Source organism: Stegodyphus dumicola, chromosome X2 (genome assembly GCF_044657685.1).
Source record: "Stegodyphus dumicola isolate Sdum_Otavi_A_Nest chromosome X2, ASM4465768v1".
Lineage (NCBI taxonomy): Eukaryota > Metazoa > Arthropoda > Arachnida > Araneae > Eresidae > Stegodyphus > Stegodyphus dumicola.
The window spans coordinates 66,319,876-66,341,869 of record NC_140781.1 but is presented as its reverse complement, the minus strand read 5'-3'; the positions used below and the strand labels follow the sequence as shown (position 1 = coordinate 66,341,869).

The following is a 21,994-nucleotide window of genomic DNA, read 5'->3' as shown; positions in this document are numbered from 1 at the left end:
TGCAATACTTATAAAGCTGTAGAGACATTAGGTATTTTTTGGAAGCAGGGGATGTGAAAAATTAGTAACCCCTTCGCCGGAAATCGAGTCACGGACCTCTGGAATACGCGCCCAGTGTGCAGACCACCACACCACGAAAGCATGCTAAGAAGGCGGGCGAAACACCTTATATACTCTCCATTTTAAAGGGCGACTGAGGTTTTAGTGGAACAAATCGCCAAATCCTGGGTGTGGAGAATCATCATCTACCACCCTTTTCAGTTCGAGCGTCACTGCTGGGACATTAGGTACTTTTTGGAAGGATGAGATGTGAAAAATGAGCAACGCCTTCAACAGGAATCGAACCACGGACCTCTGAAATACGCGGCCAGTGTGCAGACAACCACACCGCGAAGGCATGCTAAAAAGGCGGGAGAAATATCTTATAAATTCAATGAATATTTAATACTGATATGCAAGACTTCATTAATACGAAAAAAATTAAAATAAGAATCACGGAACACTTTAAGTGCAAAGATGTAACAAAACTACTAGTGACCATGTAACACTATGACTATGTAAACTTATTTGAATTTATCAATCAATGCCGCTCACCGATCAGGCATCAATTCTGTTTGCACTTTGCTTAGGTCAGAAGCCTGGTCGGTGAGGTGTAAGTTACATCCGAAGTAAAATTTTTAATAGTGTTATTCCTTCATAAACTAACATTATTTCCGCATATGTGCTTGAAGAGGAAATGTTTCAAAGAAAAGTAATCTTTTAAAAGTGCTGACGGACTCCTATTGGGGCGCGGATCGTTACTCTTTGCTTCACATCTATAGAACGCTTGTCCGTTCCAAAATTGACTATGATTCAGTAGCTTGTGGATTAGCATGGTCTTCAGTTTTACTGAAATTGGATCCTATCCATCATCAGGCCCTGCGGATTTGTTCTGGTGCTTTCAGGATATCTCCTATTCAAAGCCTATATGTCGACTCTTATGAACCTTTACTTCAGTTGAAGCAAGAACATTTATAGCATCGTTGGTATTCAATATATTGCAACAACTTCAACAACCGCGTAAGCTGCTTTTACTTAATGACGTGTCTGAACCTCTATTTGAGACACGGCCATCTTATGTGCTTTCTTTCTCTTTAAAGGTTCGTCATTTGATTTAAGAAGTTCGCATCTGATGTGTATACATAAGCATTCTGAAATTCTACCTTGGAAGGATGAGCGTATCTACCTTCTTAATGCACTTCCCTACCTTCGCAAAAGAAATATTAACGACATCGTATATAGACAGTTCTTCCTTGAGCATAGACAAAAATACAGCAGGTACATTTCTGTATATACAGAAGGCGGTTCAAAAGAATTTAACCATATTGGAGCATCATTTGAGATTAGCAATCATATGAAGGGCAACCGTTTGCGTGATATTTACTCGGTTCTTTTTTTTTTTTTTTCTTTTTCTTTTTTTTTTTTTTTTTTACCCCTGAATTGACTACTGTATACTATGCACTCTCCTTCCTATCTAAACTATGCCAAAGAAGGTCATTATTTATACGAACAACGTTCAGTTCACTAAAAGCTTTAGAAATATTTTACAACACCCAGAATCTTGTTATTATTCAAGTTCTGAAATTAAAGTCTAACTTGAAGAACAGTAGATATTAGATTATTTGCTGATGGGCACTCAGGCATGTAGGGATAAAGGGGAATGATCTCATAGATATCACAGCAAAGTTTACTGTTGAAATGTACATTCAGAGATATCAACATTGTCATCGAGCAGAAGATCCTGTGTAAGTGGAAGTAACTGTGAGACGTTCAGCTCCACGATTAAGCTGCGGAATATTAAACCTAGAGTAGAATATTGGGAGACCAGTACAGACCGGGAAGATTCCTTTTAACTCGTCTTAGAATTGGCCGTTCTCGAGTTACGCATAATTAATTACCTTTTAAAAGCTGAGGGTTAGCCCATATTTTGTAATTCTGTTCTTTCGGTGGATCACATCTTATTAGAATGTCTTTATCTTAATGCACCTTCCAGAGGTATTTCAATAGCTGTGATGTAACACTTGATCGTCTTATTTAACAGGTCTTTCATTTTAATATATACCTGTATTTAAGAGAGAGTGGTTTTCATCACTTACTCTGATATGCTTTTAATGTACCTTAGTATATTTTAAATGTTTTTCATATATTTTTCCCGTTTTGTTACCGTAATTTCTTTTCAACATTCATAGGTTTCTTCATCCCGCATTAAATAATTAGTGGATAATCTTACCTCCCGTTATAGTTTGGTCCTGATTCAGTTTTAGCTTACTATAACATTATTAAATGTTCATTACACATTATTTTAGCTGATTTTAGAATTTGACATTTTAAATTAAGATGGGGTTGTTTGACTATATATTTGGAGCATAATAATCCTTGGCGTTATGCTGAACATTCTTATCCTGTCGGCAGAAATTGGGATTTCCACTGCATCCAATATTTCAGTAAGAAAAGTTATGATTTCTTTTCTTTCCTTTTTTTTCGCTTATATGAATCTTGTACACACGGGCACAGAATTAAATTTTTATCATCCAAAAATGTAACATTTTTTAGCTACTGTCTCCAAGACATTCACAAAGAAAAGATTGACAGGGACGAAAAATTTCAGACCAGTATAGAAAAGAAAAAAACCTTAGTTTTTTTAAGCGCTTAATTCATTTACGGTTTTTCTTTCAGTTCTCAAGAAAAAAGTGCATAACTCCAATCTTACTTTTAGAACTCTTTACCAATGAATGAATTGCCACTGCTCACGTGTTTTTAAAATGTTTACTAAGTAAATGAATTACTGAGATATTCAAAATGTTTTATTATGAAGACTAAAATGAATTCGGAAGTCTCTAGAACTGACATTGATGCCCATATAATATAAGAAAAGGTTTCGTTGTTGAATATTAGTTGTATTGCCAACTTTTACAGCTACCGCAAAAAGACATTTTTTACGGATAACTTATCAGACGCCAAGTGACTGAAACTGGAAAACACCGATTATATCCCTGGTGGTTCCTGCATTATATTCATGGTTGTCGAGGCTGGTTGAATGAAGTTTTCGTAGTTTTTTTAATATGTAATATAAATATTTGCCAGTTTTCATTAAAAGATCGTCCACTGAGGACCTCATAAGCAGATGCCAGACCACAATAGGCAGATGGCCGGCGTGTGTTTTGCTAAAATCAGTTATAATAGTCGTAATACTGTGTAGGGCTTTACTTTACTTTTCTAATAGTTATTTTTATTTTGGAACAAGCCTTTCCTTTACCTTTCAATTTGCTACCTGCATTTCCGCACCATAATGAGGTTTCAGTATTTCGATTTATGCAAATAAGGTAGGAACGAGTATTTAAACTGAGGTCTGAGTTACTACGGTAGGAGAGCATGTTCCGCCTTTCTGCTACGTAGTTGCTATTACTTAAAGCTTGCTATTCTACGGCCGTACTTAATACTTGCCTGCTAGTATACGCCAGTGATTCTTAAATTAAGGGCCAACTCTGCGAGTTTGATTTTGTGCAGCTTCGGCTGATTAAATTTATTTAGTATTAGTATAGTTTTATATTTTATACTTTGAAGTAAAGCCCAAGTAGTGGCTTCTTGTATGGCCAAGAAGGGCCATCTGTAAATATATTTTTAATTGAAATAAAAGGGTATTTTAACCTTTCTCCGGAATAGTTACACGTACAAGAACTCAGAGAATAGTCGCTGCATAGTTCTTCAGCATTCTAGTTTTTAAAGAACTCTATTTAGTTAGGATATTACAATTGGCTTTAGACATATAAAATCGTATTTTATCAATACAGCACTTGCCTATTAAATTATTGTCTCTAATGCCTTGCATGCAGTCTCTGTTAAACGAACTTGCTTCATTCATCAAAGCATGTCTATTAAGAAACGATCCAAACACATTTTTGATAAATTTATTAGTATATTTAAAAAAAATCTTGAATTTGTTTTCAGTAAAAAGGAATTCATTTAGCAATTACATAACTAATTTGTAAATATACTCTATCAGCTTTACATAATATTAGAACAAACATTTTTAACCTTTTGAGCCTTCTGTTGCCTTGCCAGTACGTTTGTGTGGCTGGTGTATGGGATAGTTGTTAAAACTTACATTATTTTATCATTTAGCGAATTTATCTACTGTTTTTCAAATAGTCAAAGTTCTATTAAATCAAACGAGTTTTAAAAAGTTCAGTTTATTCGTTACTCTTTAACAAAATGGAATATTTATTCGATGCGGAAGACAAGCTTCTGCAGGATTATTAGAAGTCGAAATCCTTGACTAACCTGGGGAAATAAGAACGTTTGAATAGATGACAAAATGCACGCCATTATATTAAGATAAAGAGAGTTAAGACGTTTTTAGAATAATAGTAATATAGAAAATCCGATTTATTCATAATTTAACAGTTCACTTAATGGGAAAGGTAAATTTATTTTAATAGAATTTTAAACATTTGAGTGCACGCAAGTTAAGATTGTTATCACGCAAACGGGAGTTTTAGAGATTTATTTTATGCTCCGTATTTCGTAAATATATATTAATTATGCATTTACGTAATTTTATTCTGAAATACGTAAAATAATATTCTTTGCCTTTTGAGAATTTTCTGTTGTTTGTGTACTCTCTGAAACAAAATCATATGTAAGCTACTGACATATGTTGTCTTTCAAAGTTTGCAACCGCTTTCGTGTACCAGACAATTACCAGTGATTTCCGTAAAATTTTTCTTTATATCTTTCATAACCAAAAATGTTGCGAAAGTAACGTTCAAACTACCTTCAGTAACTAAATAAAATTCGGTAAAACTAGCAAAAAATGCCTTTTTCTGAAGGTTACTCAACATTTTAGAGCACGCAATAACAATATTTTTTGTTTCAATAAATTATAGATAATATTAATGCTTTGACTAGTTTTTTGAAGCTATTTTTCTGCAAATTAAACTTTTCTTACTTAAAACATTAACATTTGCTGGCACAAATAGTACTAAGATTATATACATATTAATTTACAAAAGAATATAACATATAACAGAATACAGTAATGTAAACAGGCAATGAAATGCGACATAATCCATATAATAAAGCATAATATGTTAAGTGCATTACATTTATACAGTTAAAAAATAAATGTACGAATGAATTAACAAATGATTTATTTCTGAGCTGTTACTTAGGATTAAAATCTATATTTTTTTCTTAAACAGAGATAGATATACATTTCTGTTAGCAGATTTATAGTACTAGAAATAAAAATATTGTATTTTTTAAAATTCATAGGTGTCCTGTAAACAGGACAACGATCCGATTCTCAATTTTTTTCTTTCATCCCTCCCCCATTCGTAGATCACATTTCTTCAAACCAATTTTGAATAATAACTATTCGTACAATGACATTAGAGTGACACGTTTAAGGATTAGAGAATAGATTATTCTGTAATTTTCTGTGGGATTTTCCGTTACTTTATAAAGTAAAATGTCGCACAATCCCCTAAGTAGGGTTTTCCGAGTAAAAGAAGGTTCATCTATATGATGTATTCTTGGCAACAGTAGGAGCAGGTGTTACGTTTGTATAAAATAGCAAATATTCTAAATAGAAATTAGTGGGCAAAATTTCTTTTTTACCTTGGATCCTAGTGGTTCCCTTGTGGACGTTCAAAACTATGATGTCAAATGAAATCTTTCTATTGAACTGCATAGAATTTTCAAAATAAGAATCATTAAAGAGGTTTTTAAAATGCAGATACAAGTTTTGCATTTAAAGAATCTTTCTATACTGTCCACATAACAGGACTTGAGGCAATTAAATAGAGCTATGCACTGTCATCGATAGTTTTGCGGACAAAAAGCAAACAGAATGCTAATATAATTTTGAAATGTTGGAATTAAAGATTTTCTACAAAAATAAACTTAGAGTTTTATTTCTCTATAAGTTATTCTGACATGCTTGTATATCAAAAGAAACTGCAAATTCAAGGACCGCCCTGAGCGATAAAATTAGTAGCTCCGCCACTGGCTTTATGATTGCTGAATGGGATAATACTCTCTATTAGCCTCCTTTCCTGTTCGATTCTGCAACTTCTGTTTTAGGTCAGCTCACCGCAAATGGCTTTAAGTATAATCATACATGGTATTATACAAATGGTTTTAAGTATAATCATACATGGCTTTAAGTATAATACCATGGCTGTCGCATGGTACAGTTTTTTTGATTATATCAACCTTCTGCATATCTAAATTCATTAAAATTTGTCAATTAGTTTTGGAGATAAGAGACCAAATATGAAAAATCTTTTAATTTCGGACACCATGTTAGAGAGATAGCCTTACTAATTAAAGTCTCTTTTACGTCTTCAATCGCAAACTTTTATTTAAAATGTGTTGTCAGAAACATTAATTTATTCGATCTTCCTGAAAAGTTAACTACATTTGAAAATTCATTACTTAATATGATTTTAGCATTTTACGTTCAATTAAATCAGACTGTCTAGCACAAAAAATAAATATAATGAGTTCATTAACTTTAATTAAATTAAACGTTATAGAGACTTTTATCTTCCTTGGAACAAGAAACGCGGAAAAATAACTTTATTCTCTCTGGGTTTCGAACCACGAATCGTTTATTTAATTATGGCAAAGTATTCTTGGACTATCTCCTAAGAGATGATAAAATACGGCAGCCCCATGCAGTCAGCCCATTCATTTGAATTCGAACTTATGTCAAATTACCAAATGGACGTCCTAAACACTTATACCACAAAAACATGCAGGAGGTAAGGCGTTAATACACTACATTATTCCATTACTCTATGTTTAAAGTGCGATAGAGGTGAAGTACGAGACTCTGTCGACCAAACTTAGATGATAGCTTCTAATTGTCAACCAAATTTTAATTCGGATCGAACCGTAGAGATATTTTGGAGCAGGAAATGTGATAAATCCCTTCTTACCATAGCTCAGATAGATATGTTAATTAGCAAAATTTGTAGTTCTACACATCTCTACCCGTTTTCAGAAAATGTATAGGAGTAAAATATACTACTGTTCAGGATTGATTAAATATTACATTTCTGAATGATTCTACCCTCCGTTACAAATTTAAATTTCTATTACTTCAGCGATTAAGTTAAAAGAAAGGCCCATTTATGATAAAATTTGAAATATTTGTATTAACTCTTGATATTCTATTCATCCATTCTTTTAAATAGTGAGATTAATAGCGCATAATAAGTATAAGACGCATTATATATTTCTAATGAAGTAGGAATGGCAAATATTTTGCTTTGTGAAAGTAGTCACTCAGACATCCCTTGTCAGTTCAAGCAGACAAGATTAAATCATATTTTAAACAGAATAACATGACATTGGTGACTGATTTCAGTAGAGCAGCTGCAGCGTATTCGTATAAGGACGAGGATCTCCGAAGTTCGGATCTCAGTGATAAAAACTGATACTTGAATTTTAAACTTGTTACTTTTTGAATGTATTTCAAAATTGGAAATAAACTGAAGGGAAGAAAGTAAAATGAGTTTTACAAAAAGCATCATCTGAATCCTCCTAAGCCTTTGAGATTTAAATAAAAAAGAAATGCGAAGGCATATCTTGTCAGATCACCAACAAATACAGATTAAAATATTTCTTGGCTTTTTAATGAAGCGGTACCTTTATTGTTGGCATATGATGAGACATTTGAATTCAAGTTATAAGGTATTTATCCGGCCTTCTTAGCATGCCTTCGTAGTGTGGTGGTCTGTACGCTGGGCGTGTATTCTAGTGGCCCATGGTTCGATTACCTGCGAAGGCGATGCGCATTTTTCATCTTTTCTGCTTCCAAAATACCTAATGTCTTTACGAAGTCCTGATTTTACAAGCCATAACAGAATTTAAAAAATGTCCGTTTCTAATAATTGTAAAATACTTAAACTTCCTGTATAATAATAGCAACAGTGTTAGGTACAAAGAAATCCATTCAAAAATTTAAATTATATTAAAATAGTGCATGCGAAATTTATACATTCGACGGATGTATTTATTAACATCTCAATCAAGTGTTATTATTTTCAATTTGATACACAATAATACAAAAAATACATAATTTAGTAACAAATTAAAATCAGAAATACGAGACCACGTTATCTCCAGTGACGATGCATGAGATCTTTTGTTTATCTTCGAAATTATAAAACTGCGTTGTTGATCAGAGTGAGAAAATGAATCATTTAAAAAGTTATTTTAGCTGTATTTCTTATTAACGTTTAGCAACAAGTGTTATTTTATACCACATATAGGATAAGTGAAAACATATTCCTAATTTCCTATAACACATCGAAGAGAATACTCTACATTGTCGTCTACTTTCTAAGTAAAATCGAGCGGCGATAACGAAATTTTGGAGAAATGAATAGACGGCAAACCTCTCGCTATACATTTTTATTCAATTGATAATATAACTTCTTCATATTTTGATAATTTTTTTACTGTCACCATTTTGAATAAAAATAAATGCAAAAAGAAGTGTTGGAGTTTTTAAACCTGAAAGTTTTAATTTTGTGAGCTGGAAACAGTAGTCGTTTTTATTTAAGAAAAAAATGCGAAATAATGCATACTTTTTTGTATTTTTTTTAAATTTAAATATTTGTTCATTTAAAACATTTTATGATGAACTCTTTTTTGATGTTTTAGATCGTAATCTGAAGTTTCCAAATTGCAGTTTAATGTTTTATGCTTTGTTTTAGCTGTTAATATTTGTCTAAATTTCTCTCTTTTTCAAAACTGATGCAGGTAAACTTTGAGACAAATTTTGTCCACATTTTGAGATAAAGCAAAGCTATTTCTAGCAAATTTTCTTTTCTTTTTTAAGAACGGAGTTTTTTTATTATTAATATTATAGTAATAAATAATTAAGCGATTATTTCCAAAAATAAAGCAAATATCAATAATATCAGACGACAGGTAATTTCTGAAACTAAACATTTATAAAAAAAGCAAATAGCATAGACCATAGCGATTATAAATTTGAATAACAAGACCATAACGATTATGAATTTAAAGTAGCAGATCACAAAATAATTCTACAAAATATTTTAAAAATTAAGACAATTTTTGCTGAAACAAAAACAAATTTATTATTATAATTTTAATGCCAGGATTCTGTCATGATGTTTTCAAGATCACTGGAAGATTTTGAAATTAAGTTATCTATGTTTATTTATCACTTTAAAAATAATTAGCTCTTCTCATCATTCAAAGCAAAGTGAATCGTATCAGTATCTCTTTTATAAATCAATTTAGTATTAATGAACATGAATTCATTTTCGTAAAATATTAATTAAATAATTACAATAAATTACTAACTGTAACTCTTTTAAGGCTAAACTTTGTATATATTTCAAAAAGAAGTTAATAAATACAGAATTAATCGGTATCTATAAATCCTAAAATAATATATCTCATTTCCTCATGTTTTAAGTCATTCAAATGTTCATGTGATCCTAAAAATGTAAGCTTCTTTAAAATATATCATGCAAGGAAGAGAGACGGAAATATATGCTATTCTCTTACCTGTAACTGCTCCGTGTTACGAAGAGTTGAATGTTAACTAACTGTCAGAAATAATAATCCTTTAAGAGAACAGACCTTCAAACAACATATTGCAAGAAACTGAGTATATGATTCGGTCGTCATTTAACTAAAGTCAAATCAGATGAGAAACATAAAGCATAGTCTGGGTCACTAACTAGCTACTTCCGTAAAAGAAAATTTTCTCTCATTATCTGAACTTCATTCTGTCATTCTTTTTTCCGTGAATCAAGTGTCAAAGGTTCGGAAAATAGCACAGACGGGGAAGGCTGAAATAGAGGGTCAAGTTTTTCAAGGCAGTCAGAAGGTATATCTTGCGTGCACGAACGGTATCATTAAAAACATGAAAATTGTAAGAAATGAATATTATTCTCTTTCAAACTCATCAAAGCATACAGGAATATAAAACTGCGCATAATAATGTTACTTGAATGGAATAGAGTTGAGAAGGTAATTTCGTAGAAGATAATATTTTATACGTAACCACAAGGAAGATATTTTAAATTTATATATGTTCTATTTATATATGTATGGTCAGAAGCTTTTCAGCTCTCAGCTGATTTTAGGTCATCTGAAATCAGAGCAAGCCCACAAAATTCTTCCTGACAAGGAGTCAAGATTGCGCCTGCCGTTGGCAAGAGCCTTGAGTACCATATAAGTGAGAGTACGAATTTGCTCAATTCCGACCCCCCCCCCGAAATTTTGATGGAGAGCACCCCAGGGAAAAGGCAGTCCGAGAGTCTCCCATCCCTCTTACAATAACCTCTAAGTTATTAGAATATTCTAGAGATTATTACTCTTTTTCGACATGCTGTTTAATATAAGTTACAGAAATGTTTTTTAATAAAACTTTCAATATTTTTTCCGTTGTGGTGTTGCGCGGCCCCAACCTACACGCAACAATAATAGTGACTGCTACGAACTGGAAAGTACACAAAACTCTTAAGAAGGGTTTAACTCCCTTTTTATTCTACTTTAGAAGTTACAGATGCGTGCACTTGACGCTCACAAACTACGCCGACCCGGCGGTAAAATAAAAATAAGAAACTAAAAATGAATAATAACAAGTGACTACCTACGAGGCTCTCTAAACGTAACTAACCTCACCGCGTTCTAAGATACCGCTGATATTGCAGCAAACTTCTGAATATTAAGTTGAAAGATTCAACTATCTGCCGAGGCAAGCACACAGGCCGAAACGCGCGGTTCTTCAATTTCTACCTAGCCACCTTCACGCTCGTGAAGCAAGAAAGCACACATTCGAACTCGTTTCCCTTCTATTTAACTCAAATTTACTTCCGCTGAAAATCTGAATACTTTGCGCGTTCTACTAAAATTTACATACTCTGGCATTGGCAATTCCAGGGAAAAGTAAGGCTTGACAGGAAAGATAGTTTAAACTTAAAATAAATGTTAGTTAAAATAAATATAAACCCTACACCGTGAATGGCAAAAGCCGTCTTAATTCAGAAAAGTTTTAATGATATCAACATGTTACACAGATCAATACAATATATAAGCATATAAAACTTGATTTAAAAATTTATCCGTTCGAGTTTGGTGCATATTTCATGTTAGTAACTTTTTAGCGGTGGGCTCCACGAGACGACATTGCTTGTAACGTTTTGTATCTCCACCTTTAAGTTCGAGCATTCTTCCCAAAATAGTAGAGTAGAAGTAGTAGCTATTTCCAGAGATATCCTGTACATCACTGAGCGAAATAGTGATCACAGGACATCCTCATTCTCACAGGCAGCATGTCGGTACTACCACTCAGACATCACCACACATCCTCTATAGTTACGCAAATTTTAGAAGGACCTACGGAGGCATCAACATCATAATACCACGCTCTCCTGGTTGGTGGGGTGAGTGGAAACGAAACTGACAGATTTGACCAGGAAGCAACACCAGGAAGTATTCGTTCACCAATCAGCACTTTGGCCAATGGCCACTCTCATACTTGAAGAAGCAGCTGAAACGCAAGGCACAAATCAAATGGCAAACAGAGTGGAATGAATGTAGCCAAGGGCCGCTGCACATACTACTGCATCACACAAGCAGAAGATAAACGCATCACTTTACCGCAATTAACAAGATTTGTTACAGGACCTAGTCCCTTTTACGAATATGTTAATAGACGCGGCATCAGCAACACCGGTCTGCATATAAGCAAAATGTACACTGCTAGGACAACGGCTTGAGTTTGGCCAATGACAATCCAGATAAGGGTCACCATTAACTCCGCCCACATGAGTGATGTCACATTTCTGACGTTTGTTTACATTCCGCTGTTCGGCGTTACGAAGTGCGTTCTTTCAATGAAAAACATTTTTAATCTGCAATGTAAATTTGCTCTAGTGATGCTATTTTTTAAATTTTTCTTTAAAGTATTATTTCTTACTGTTCCAGAAGGAATATAAATTTATGTCACAAACTTTACAAAATTTCTTTCTATATGCGTGTATGTGTGTATATATATGCGTGCATATGTATACACACACATACATATATTTTCAATGCATGCATTCGTTTTTCAGGATGTAGATTTCTAGCGAATAATCTTTTTCACATCTAGCTAGGAGGAAAATAAAAGCTTTTTTTTTCTTAATAAAAAGCTTTTTTTTTTATTAAGATTTTTCTCTTAATTTTTCACATCTTCACATTCAGTTTTTTTTAAATAATTAAGATGAATGTATTCATATTTAATATTTCTTCACAACTTGATTTATCACTTAAAAATACATTTATTTAATTTTGGGTGAGGTGGGATGCGAATTCCAGCAGCATTTTTAATAGTAGAATAATTTCTCTAAAGAAGCTTTTGTTTGTTTTTATTTTTTAATTCCTTTAAAAGGTAATTATTTCTAATATTATTAAGTAATTTATCTATTACTCCTTACACACGTCTTAATTATGTTAAATTAAATATATTAATAGCTTTATAAATTTATTTTATGCAGTATTTTAATTTAATAAGAACTAGTATTGATAAATGAATTTCCATTGATTTCCTTATACATTTAGTTTAAAATTCAGTTTTCAGTACATGTAATTATTCTCCTTCATGGCCCTCCACGCACAGCCCAAAAGCGGCTGACTGGAACGCTGATAGTTCAATTTGAGTTTGATTCCAGGTGGATAGACTGGCTGCATGAACACTTACCTGGTTTGTCCACATGTGTAAGCATGGATATGAGTTTTTTTTTTTTTTTTTTTTTTTTTTTCGCCTAGAAAATCCTTCGTAAAGACATCCTTCCCGCCTAGACCCTGCATGCTTTCCGTAATCAAATAAACCAAACCAAACCAACCCTTCAAGCAAAACAGCTCTTCAATAGAAATTCTTCATATCTGTCAAGCAAATGACATCTACTAATGTAATATATTGCCATCATACACACTAAATCAAATTCGAAAGTTTTATTAATTATGCTTACAAAAACAAAGTACTTAATACCAGATTTTGTTGATTAATTTGCATTTTTAGAAATAGTTGAATAAATTTCTTACCTTTAATAAATAGAGCGAACCCGCTCTAAAATGACCACCAGCAGTTCTACATGGTTTTAATTTTGTGTAGAGCTTGTCATCTCAAAGAGAAGATGTTCAGTACCAGAATTTTTTGTATATTGAGGAGAAGTGTCAGTTTCAGAGGTGATCACAAAGAAGAGGTTTGCCATGTTAAAACGTTAATCTGTTCCTAACTTTTTCGCAGGCTTTGGTTTATGTGATTATGGCCATGCCTCGAGGGCTATCTGCCTAAGGAGATGGATGCCTTTGTGGAGGACTTTCTAAGAGAAACTTGTTTGTATACACGTTACACATGGGAAAACCATGAAAACGTCCATGCAGCCAGCCTGTTCGCTGGATTCGAACCTCAGACCGAACTACCAGTGTTCAGCGACTTTACTGCTCACCGCTGGTGGGCACCTTTTTTGCAGGGAAGGAAGTGTTTTCTAAGTTTAGGACATAATATATCAGTCTAAATAGTCCACATTAAGATTTGATCTAGGAAATGAATATTGTTGAAGCTGAAATTAAAATTATATAAATTTGAATGCCATGCATGTAATGTGAATCTCAAATTTAGTTTCCTGCGATGTGATTTTTTTTAATGTAAAGATCAGGCTCTGGTACATTGATATATATATATATATATATATAATGTTGTATGATCTTAAATTCACTTAGTGTGAAATCGATATATATATATATATATACATAAATTTTAAATATAGCATGAAGTTTTATATTTGAATATAATACTGAAAAATGTTAGACATATGAGAAAATAAATTTATGTTTTCTTCACATATTATGAAATATTCATTCCTGACTTAAGGGAATGTGAAGTTACACAATTTCAAATTCACTAGAAAAATGTATGATAGTCACAAGTTTGACAAAAGATTCTTTGCTCAAATGATAAAAAGCTTTGGGGCTTTGGAGAACATAGATGCTAATTAGAAATGTGTGCTAAATACGAGGCCATTGACATCCACATAAATGCACTGCTTTAATTTTAATACTGTTTAGGTTCTTACGCATTATCCCTTTCATCGGCCAAGTAGCATGATTTAGTGCCAATTATGGATGACTGTGCCTTTAGTAATTCCATAGAAATGATTGGCGCTTGGTTACCATAGCCCAAATTTCCACAAACGATTGGTGAGATAATACATAAGTATCCTATTTTATATTGACATGAATGAAACCTAAATGTTTTATCATATACCTTTCTACTAAAAATTTTTTTGGTCCTTGGTTTGGTTTGGTTTATTTAATTATGCAAAGCACTTGCGTGCTATCTGCTTAAAAGGAGGGATGCTTTCGTGGAGGACTTTCAAAGGTAAATTGGCTCTTATACACATTACACCTGAGGAAAACCATGAAAGCGCCCATGCAGCCAGCGTATTTTGCAGGATTTGAAACCCGGACTGAATTGCTAGCTTTCAGCGACTTTACCACTCGGGTGCTGGTGGTCTGGCCATCGATGCTATTAAACTAAAATTCATCTATATTTATAAAGGGCCCATCAGAAAAAGGCACACAATTTAATTAATAAAAGAAAATTTTTGTGCTTTAGTATTGAACTGAATTATAAGTTAATTAAATCATACATATCAAAGTTATCCTAAGTTTCATATAATATTCCTGAATATGTACCTATACAGTTACTTAGATTGCTCAAAGTGTTACAGCCGTAGCCATTAACAGTTAGACACATAGCACAACACTGAGCAGTTATTTGAACAATGTTTAGTCGTTGTGTCTGAGGGGACTTCATAATTTTTTGATGAAGGACCTATAGCCTCACCGATTTACTATACTACACAACATCCCTCCAAATTCATTTTGGTTCACTGTCATGTGTAACATATATGTGAGAGTACCAACGTGTTAAGGAAATATCATACTACGTATTATAAAGATAATTCAACTTTGAAACCAATATATAGATATCATCTGTTAAAGTCTATATGTATTTTTCTGGCATATCCTGTATGTGAAGTTGTATTTTTCATTAGTCCCACCTTTTAATTAACGTAGCGGTATTACTGTACAGAATATATATGAAACTGAACTGATAAATTTTCATATCTGTCTCTTTCATTTGTTTGCTTTTCGTATATTTTTTAATAGTTTCATTTTTGATGTTGCTTTACATGACGTCAATTTAAACCTAAGAAAGCAGAGAACAAAAGAAATTCACACTGAAACTAAATTTAAAATTAGTCTGAAGATTACTGATGTATAATAAATAGTGGCTAATTTATCAAAATTATATAAGAAGGCAAATGAATAATTAGCATATTCAGATTTTAATTACAAGTAAAAATTTTATATTCCTAACAGTAAAAATGCATATTACAATGTTATTCATTTATTACTCACAACCAACTCAGCAGAACTCGTCAAATTTTATGTGCCAAACTCTGGCAACCACTCATAACAATCCTTTAATAAGGCAATGTCGCCGTTTTCGTATACATTATTTGTGTTGTATTCCAAGTTTCAACATTTTTTATGAACAAATTGTAATATCTTTTGCCTTAATTTTAAAATATGCGCTTTGGAATTTGCCAACAGTGGAAAAAACTACGACGAAAATTCTACAGGACTACAAAATTTGCCAACAAATTTCTAAAAAAACAAAAAGGAAATACATTTGGTAGATACACGATGCTGCTGAGCTTTGTGCGATGCCGAGTCTCTGAAATTCTTTAATGTTTTTTCAAGCAAAAATAAATCGCTCATGGAAAAGAATAGGGCAAAAAAATTACAGAAAGATTTGGAGATGAACGCGTTTTAATTTTAATGTATTATGCAATCCTTATTTAATAATTAAAATTTATATTTCAAATTGCTAAAATATGTTTTCATAATTTGATAATGTTAGCTAACTTACGATAAATATCAATAATTTGGGTATCTGTTTTGAAAACCATCAACTTGCACCCAATGAGTAACTTTTACCTTTTCATGTGTTAAATCCAAACTGAGCCAAAATGGTTGTGTTAATATGTACCATTAAGTTTACACGCAGTATATTGTATTCTTTTATATACTGCAATATTTAGTTTGTACTGAAATTATATAGTGACAATAATTTTACTTAATAGAAATTTTTCAATATTACAAATTTACATTTTGGTTAATTTTTTTTTTATGTGATGAAAAGCAGCACGTTAAAAACTTTAAAACGAATATTTGAGTTCTTAAGTTTTGTAATAGTACTAAGTATTATATTTTAAATTACTCGATGGCTATTCCAGAAATAAATAATTTAATTCTGTATACTGGAAGAAAATCATATCTGAATCTTTTTATATAAAAAATCATAATTTTGAAACAGCAGTAGAAAAATCATTAAAAATACTTATTTTTAAAACTTTAATGCAATAAAAGCAGGTTATCATTAAATGTCTGAGTAAAAGAAAACTTGTGATCATTATGTATTTACAGTCATTCTTATGTAAATAAATGTTACATGATATCTTAGACCTCTGCTTTTCAAACTCTATTAATCTGGGAATCTGAGTATTTCACTATAATAAATAAATAACTTATAATAAATGCATTATAGATGTCAATATGTTTGTTTTCTGTATCATATACTTTGAACATTTTAATTAAATAATTTTTCATCTTCAATTTTTCATCAATAATGTGTCCATACATTTTACTTATGATGAAAAGAAATTAACATTTAAAAAAATGAATTATACGCTGAAAGTATTTTGTAAAAGAAGGTATCGGAAAAGGAAATTATTGCAATTCATAGAACTTATAAATGAATAAATGTGATAATTAGTATCATATTGTTCTTATTTGTTAAGAATGGATATTAAATTATGGATAATAGAATGGCGAACAATAATACTAAGTCACAACATTCTGATATTGATTTTGGTACTTAATGTAAATATAAAGTCTTATCGACAGCTTAGTGGAAACTCATATTACATAGTTACAGTGTGATCTTAAGTCCAATGTATTTATTACAAGATAATGAAATATAGTCTGGATTTTAATTCAAAATTCTTTTCACATATCTTTAAAAGCCCAATTTTAACCGGTACTCTTCTGTTATCGGGACAGGATTCAGAGATGTAATGTATGTAGCCACGAGAGGTTTTGGTTTCATTTTAGTATGGCAAAGCACACTAGGGCTATCTGCCTGTGGGAAGGGATGACTTTGTGGAGGACTTTCTAAAGGAAACTGGCTGGTACGAAGCCAGACAATTTTCCTGGATTCGAACTCAGTGTTCAAAGATTTTAACACTCTGCCACTGATGGGCCTATTCACGTGTATATGCACACATGTACATGAATACATACATACATTTCTGAATCTGGTCTGAATCTGGTCCTAAAAATAGAATAGTACCTTTTAACCTTAGTGTTTTGATTAATTTTATGTACTGTCATCAATAATACATCAGCAATGCATCTTATTATCATTAATTTCCTACTAACAATTCAATTTCAATTGCCACGAGTAGATTCCTGACTCATACATATCTTATATATATATATATATATATATATATATATATAAGTTGTTTCAATGCAAAGATCAAAGTTACATAGCATATTTACAATAATTATTTATTACTCATACATATAATGTATAAAATCACGCAGTCAATTGTAAAAAAATACTTTTAATGAATTTGGAAATAAATGAAAGTATAATAATCTGCATCTCATTAGATTTTTTAAATGCACATACTTCACAGTCAAAAATACATACTAATGTAAGAAAATCAATATTAAATACTTTTTCTCAAAAACAATTGTCGGTACAAGACATATTTTATCGAGTCCAATCATCAGTGGAACTCCAGGTAATCAGTGTTTAATATGTCAAAATGTAAAACTTGAAATGTTCTTTAAACTAAATTTTTTATAATCCATTCAGTTTTGGCGTGTGTAAGTTTTACAGTATTTAACTAGATGTAAAGAACATTTATTTAGCTAGATGTAAAGAAATACACATTCAAGCAACTCACTTGAAGGTATGTTTCCTGGAAATAAAAGTATAATTATTGGATTGAACTCAGAGTTACACCTTAGAACAGGTAATGATATCTCATTTTTAGGCATTTTCGATAGTCTTGAAATATCATAACTGGAAACATATCTTACTAAATTCACTTCTTGCTAAATTATGTTCAGCATCATTTAGCATTCGCAGTTTTATAGCTAAATTAGATTTCAGTAGGTCTATTACACTTAGTTATTCAGTATTATTTTCTTTACATTTCAGCAAAACAACGAACTTCCTTTTTAAGAATGCATACTGAACAATAAAAATTCCATATATGATATATGCGTTACCAGAACTATAATGTCTGTTAATAGTGATTTTATTGAGTTGAATTTGATTAATTTGTATTGCTTGGATGTTTGTTTATGGTAAAGAACTATAAGCACACATTCAAGCAATTCACTTAAAGGTGTTTTTCCTGGAAATAAAAGTATACTTATTGGATTCAATTCAGCATTACACCTCATTGTTAAGCATTTTCGATAGTCTTGAAATATTACAACTGGTAACATATCTTACTAAATTCAATTCTTGCTATGTTCAGCATCATTTAGCATTTGCAGTTTAGATTTTCTTTGCATTTCAGCAAAATAATGAACTTCCTTTCTAAGAATGCATACTGAGCAATGAAAATTCCAAATATGATATATGCTTTACCAGAACCAATAGTCAGTTAATTAGTGGTTTAATCTTCATAGATAAGCATATACAATAGTCTTGAAATATCAGAGCTGGTAGCATATCTTAAATATATTCAGTTCTTATTAAATAACGTGTTCTTCATTTAACTTCAGTAGTTTCACAGCTAAATTACACTTCAATATCTTCATTAGAGTGAACCCACTTTTTCATCTTTATACTCTTTACGTTCTAATAATAAAATGAAGTTTATTTCTAAGAAAGCATATTGAATCCAGTAAAGAAACCAAATCACAGTTAATAATGCTGTAAATATTCAGATAGATATATATATGAAATGTATTTTAAGGATTTCTTGACACACACTATGTTAATTCATTGCAATGGTAACTAGTGGCATTTTGATTCAAAATATTTACTGCATTAATTACTGCCAGAAATTAACACTTGGTTTCACTAACTTAACATTAACTTCCCTTGGTTTAATTCACGCAGGTGCATTTTATATATTAGATGATTTAAGTCATTATCACTTAAAAGTTTCTGATTATCAATATGCAGAATAATTTGTAAATCACACTTTACATGCATCTTCCAGCCATCAATAACTTCCATCCGACTAGATCTAATTTTCTATTTTAACAGTAGAGTAATCCTTAATATTCCGAAACAAACATTAAATCGTTATATACATATATATACGCATATATATAAAAACATTCATTACGAAAAACTAAATGTACATTCAAAGAACGCACTGCGTAGCTCTGAAGAGCAGAATATCAGAAATGTGACATCACTCATGTGGGCGGAGTTAATGGTTAATTTAATAACTATCAAAACATTTATTTTTATTTTTTAAGTATTACGAGAAAAATTATTTTTCAGATTGTTATTACAATTAAGAGAATGTTTAATAAAGCAGCTATATTTTTCTTTTTTAATAATTCATACTCGTTGGAGTATCTTTGATTAATGATTATACGACATAAAATACATTTTCTGATTACTGACTTAATTACAAATCTTTAGTCATAACTTGTATAAGTTACATTTCGAGGTTTTACATTATTACTATTGTTATTAACCCTTTGTTGCATCATGTCCACTCTAGTAGACAAAAGTTTAAATTTGTTTATTCTTCAGTAAATGCCTTAACAGATTCCATTCCTGTGTTTATTCATTCTATATCATTAGAACTTTCAACTGTCGATCATAGATGGCTGTATAGCATTGTGGTGTTACGGGCGTGATCGCCAAAAATGTCGATACTAAGAATATCAAGTACAAATTAATTTTGCGTAAATACTTAAACTAAAATTTGGTGTTTAGTACATTGCATAATCATTACAAAATAGATTAACAAGACTTACCCACTGATGCATGCATGAGCCGAATATTTTCTTTTTCCAATCTCATATTTATTTTAATACACATACTTTCTGGATTAAATAAGACACATTTATCACACACATATACATACTAAAATATCATAACTTAGATACTCGCAATGCGATAACTCAAATGGAATGTCCGTGGAGTGCCGACGCGTGACTATTCGCGCAATCCTGTTCCATCGAATAATTTTGCGGTTGAAACGTGGTCAATTTTATCTTCGTATTATCGCGCTGTCTGGTTACACACTTATAAGCTCTTCTTTTTTCCTTTTACATTCATATGATTTTTACACACGTCACACGTGGTGACACATTGCTGGTCAAGCACATCTTGAAGTCGAACAGTTACTTATATTCTGCTTGCGCGTTTATTTTATGTTATTCACAAATCAAACATCTACTTTAAGTACTGGATTTCTTCATTCTGCTTCTTTCTCGGCAAAATTAGACAGGAACAAATGGCGACTGCTGAGTGTGTGTGGTCCGAAGGCCCACACACTCGCTAAGCTCGACGTCAGGCAGCAAGAGGGGAAAAACGAAAAAGAGAGAGACAAACCAGTCCTTCCAGTTTTTATACCTTTCGACGCACGTGCTCGCGCGTGATAACGATACAAGAATCGATGTAGCCACAATGTTCTCACATTCCCTCCGGCCGAAGAAAAAAAAATTTGTCCCATCACTGGACAAATGAAATCCCTCTCTGCTGGACACACTTGAACTTTCGTCTGCATTAGATACAGATTTCACACCAATCTTTACATCATTTGCAAAGGCACTGCACTTTATCATTTCGTTGGCACTCCATACATTCCTCAATCTATGAACACAGTTGAGCTTTCGTATGCACTATCACACATATTTCACGTTAATATTTCACATTGCTTGGAAAAAAAAACACAGCATTTTAAACATTTTGTGATATATATTTTTTACATTAGTATTATTCTTTTACGTACTCATGCATGTCTACTCTTTCCTAAAATATCACCACAGATGCGATTCCAGGCAATGAAAATTTGGCAAGACACATAATTTACAATTCACATATGATTAAATATCCAATCAATCACTTAAACGAAGAACATTTGCATTATCAATTTTGATGGAACTCCTCTTAACCATTGTTTACCTTATTTCATTCTTTACATTTTAGAATCACATTCACTATTTCATTACATAGCTACTTTTATCATTTGATCATATTCATTTTACATATACATTTCATATACCAATATGTCATGACATTGTTACAAGCTACATTTGTATTAGATCCACTACTAAATTACATACCTTCAATTTGATTCAGCAGTAAGACCAGGAGATTTGAACCACACTCTTTTTTTTTTTTTTTTTTTTTTTTTTTTTTTTTTTTTTTTTTTGAATCTGCTACCTAGTAATCAATGAGACCCTGCATAGTACAATTCAATTGTTCTGGTATATGGACCAGCCAACTCTACCAAAATCGTGCAATTAGCGCTTTATTACACTAAATTGACCCATACCACACATGATCATCATTCATTATCTAGCTTGTACACATACTACATTCTTATCATAATCACAACTTCTTTACACTTTTTTTTTTTTTTTTGATTTGCTGATCGACAATTTACAATTGTGTTACACTCCTAATCCTCATTTTGTGTTGAATCTACTCTTAAAGGCTTTTGTAAAAACAATTTACTTACGTGAACTTTAGTGGTTTTATTCTCTAATTGTATTATATAATTATCATTTCGTAGCTTTTTAATGATCTCATATGGCCCCTTGTATTTTGGATGTAGCACCCTTC

The 21,994-nt window shown here is 31.8% G+C and overlaps 1 protein-coding gene across 1 annotated transcript in view; it reads right to left on the bottom strand.

Moving 5' to 3' along the window:
• The window catches only part of LOC118181994 (flavin-containing monooxygenase 5-like), a 72,688-nt gene extending 62,949 nt beyond the window's left edge, over nt 1–9,739 (bottom strand). Inside the window, exon 1 of the mRNA XM_035351248.2 lies at nt 9,595–9,739. The gene's annotated coding sequence lies outside the window, so the exon portion shown is untranslated. The remainder of the gene's footprint in view (nt 1–9,594) is intronic.
• Between the last annotated feature and the right edge of the window lie 12,255 nt (nt 9,740–21,994).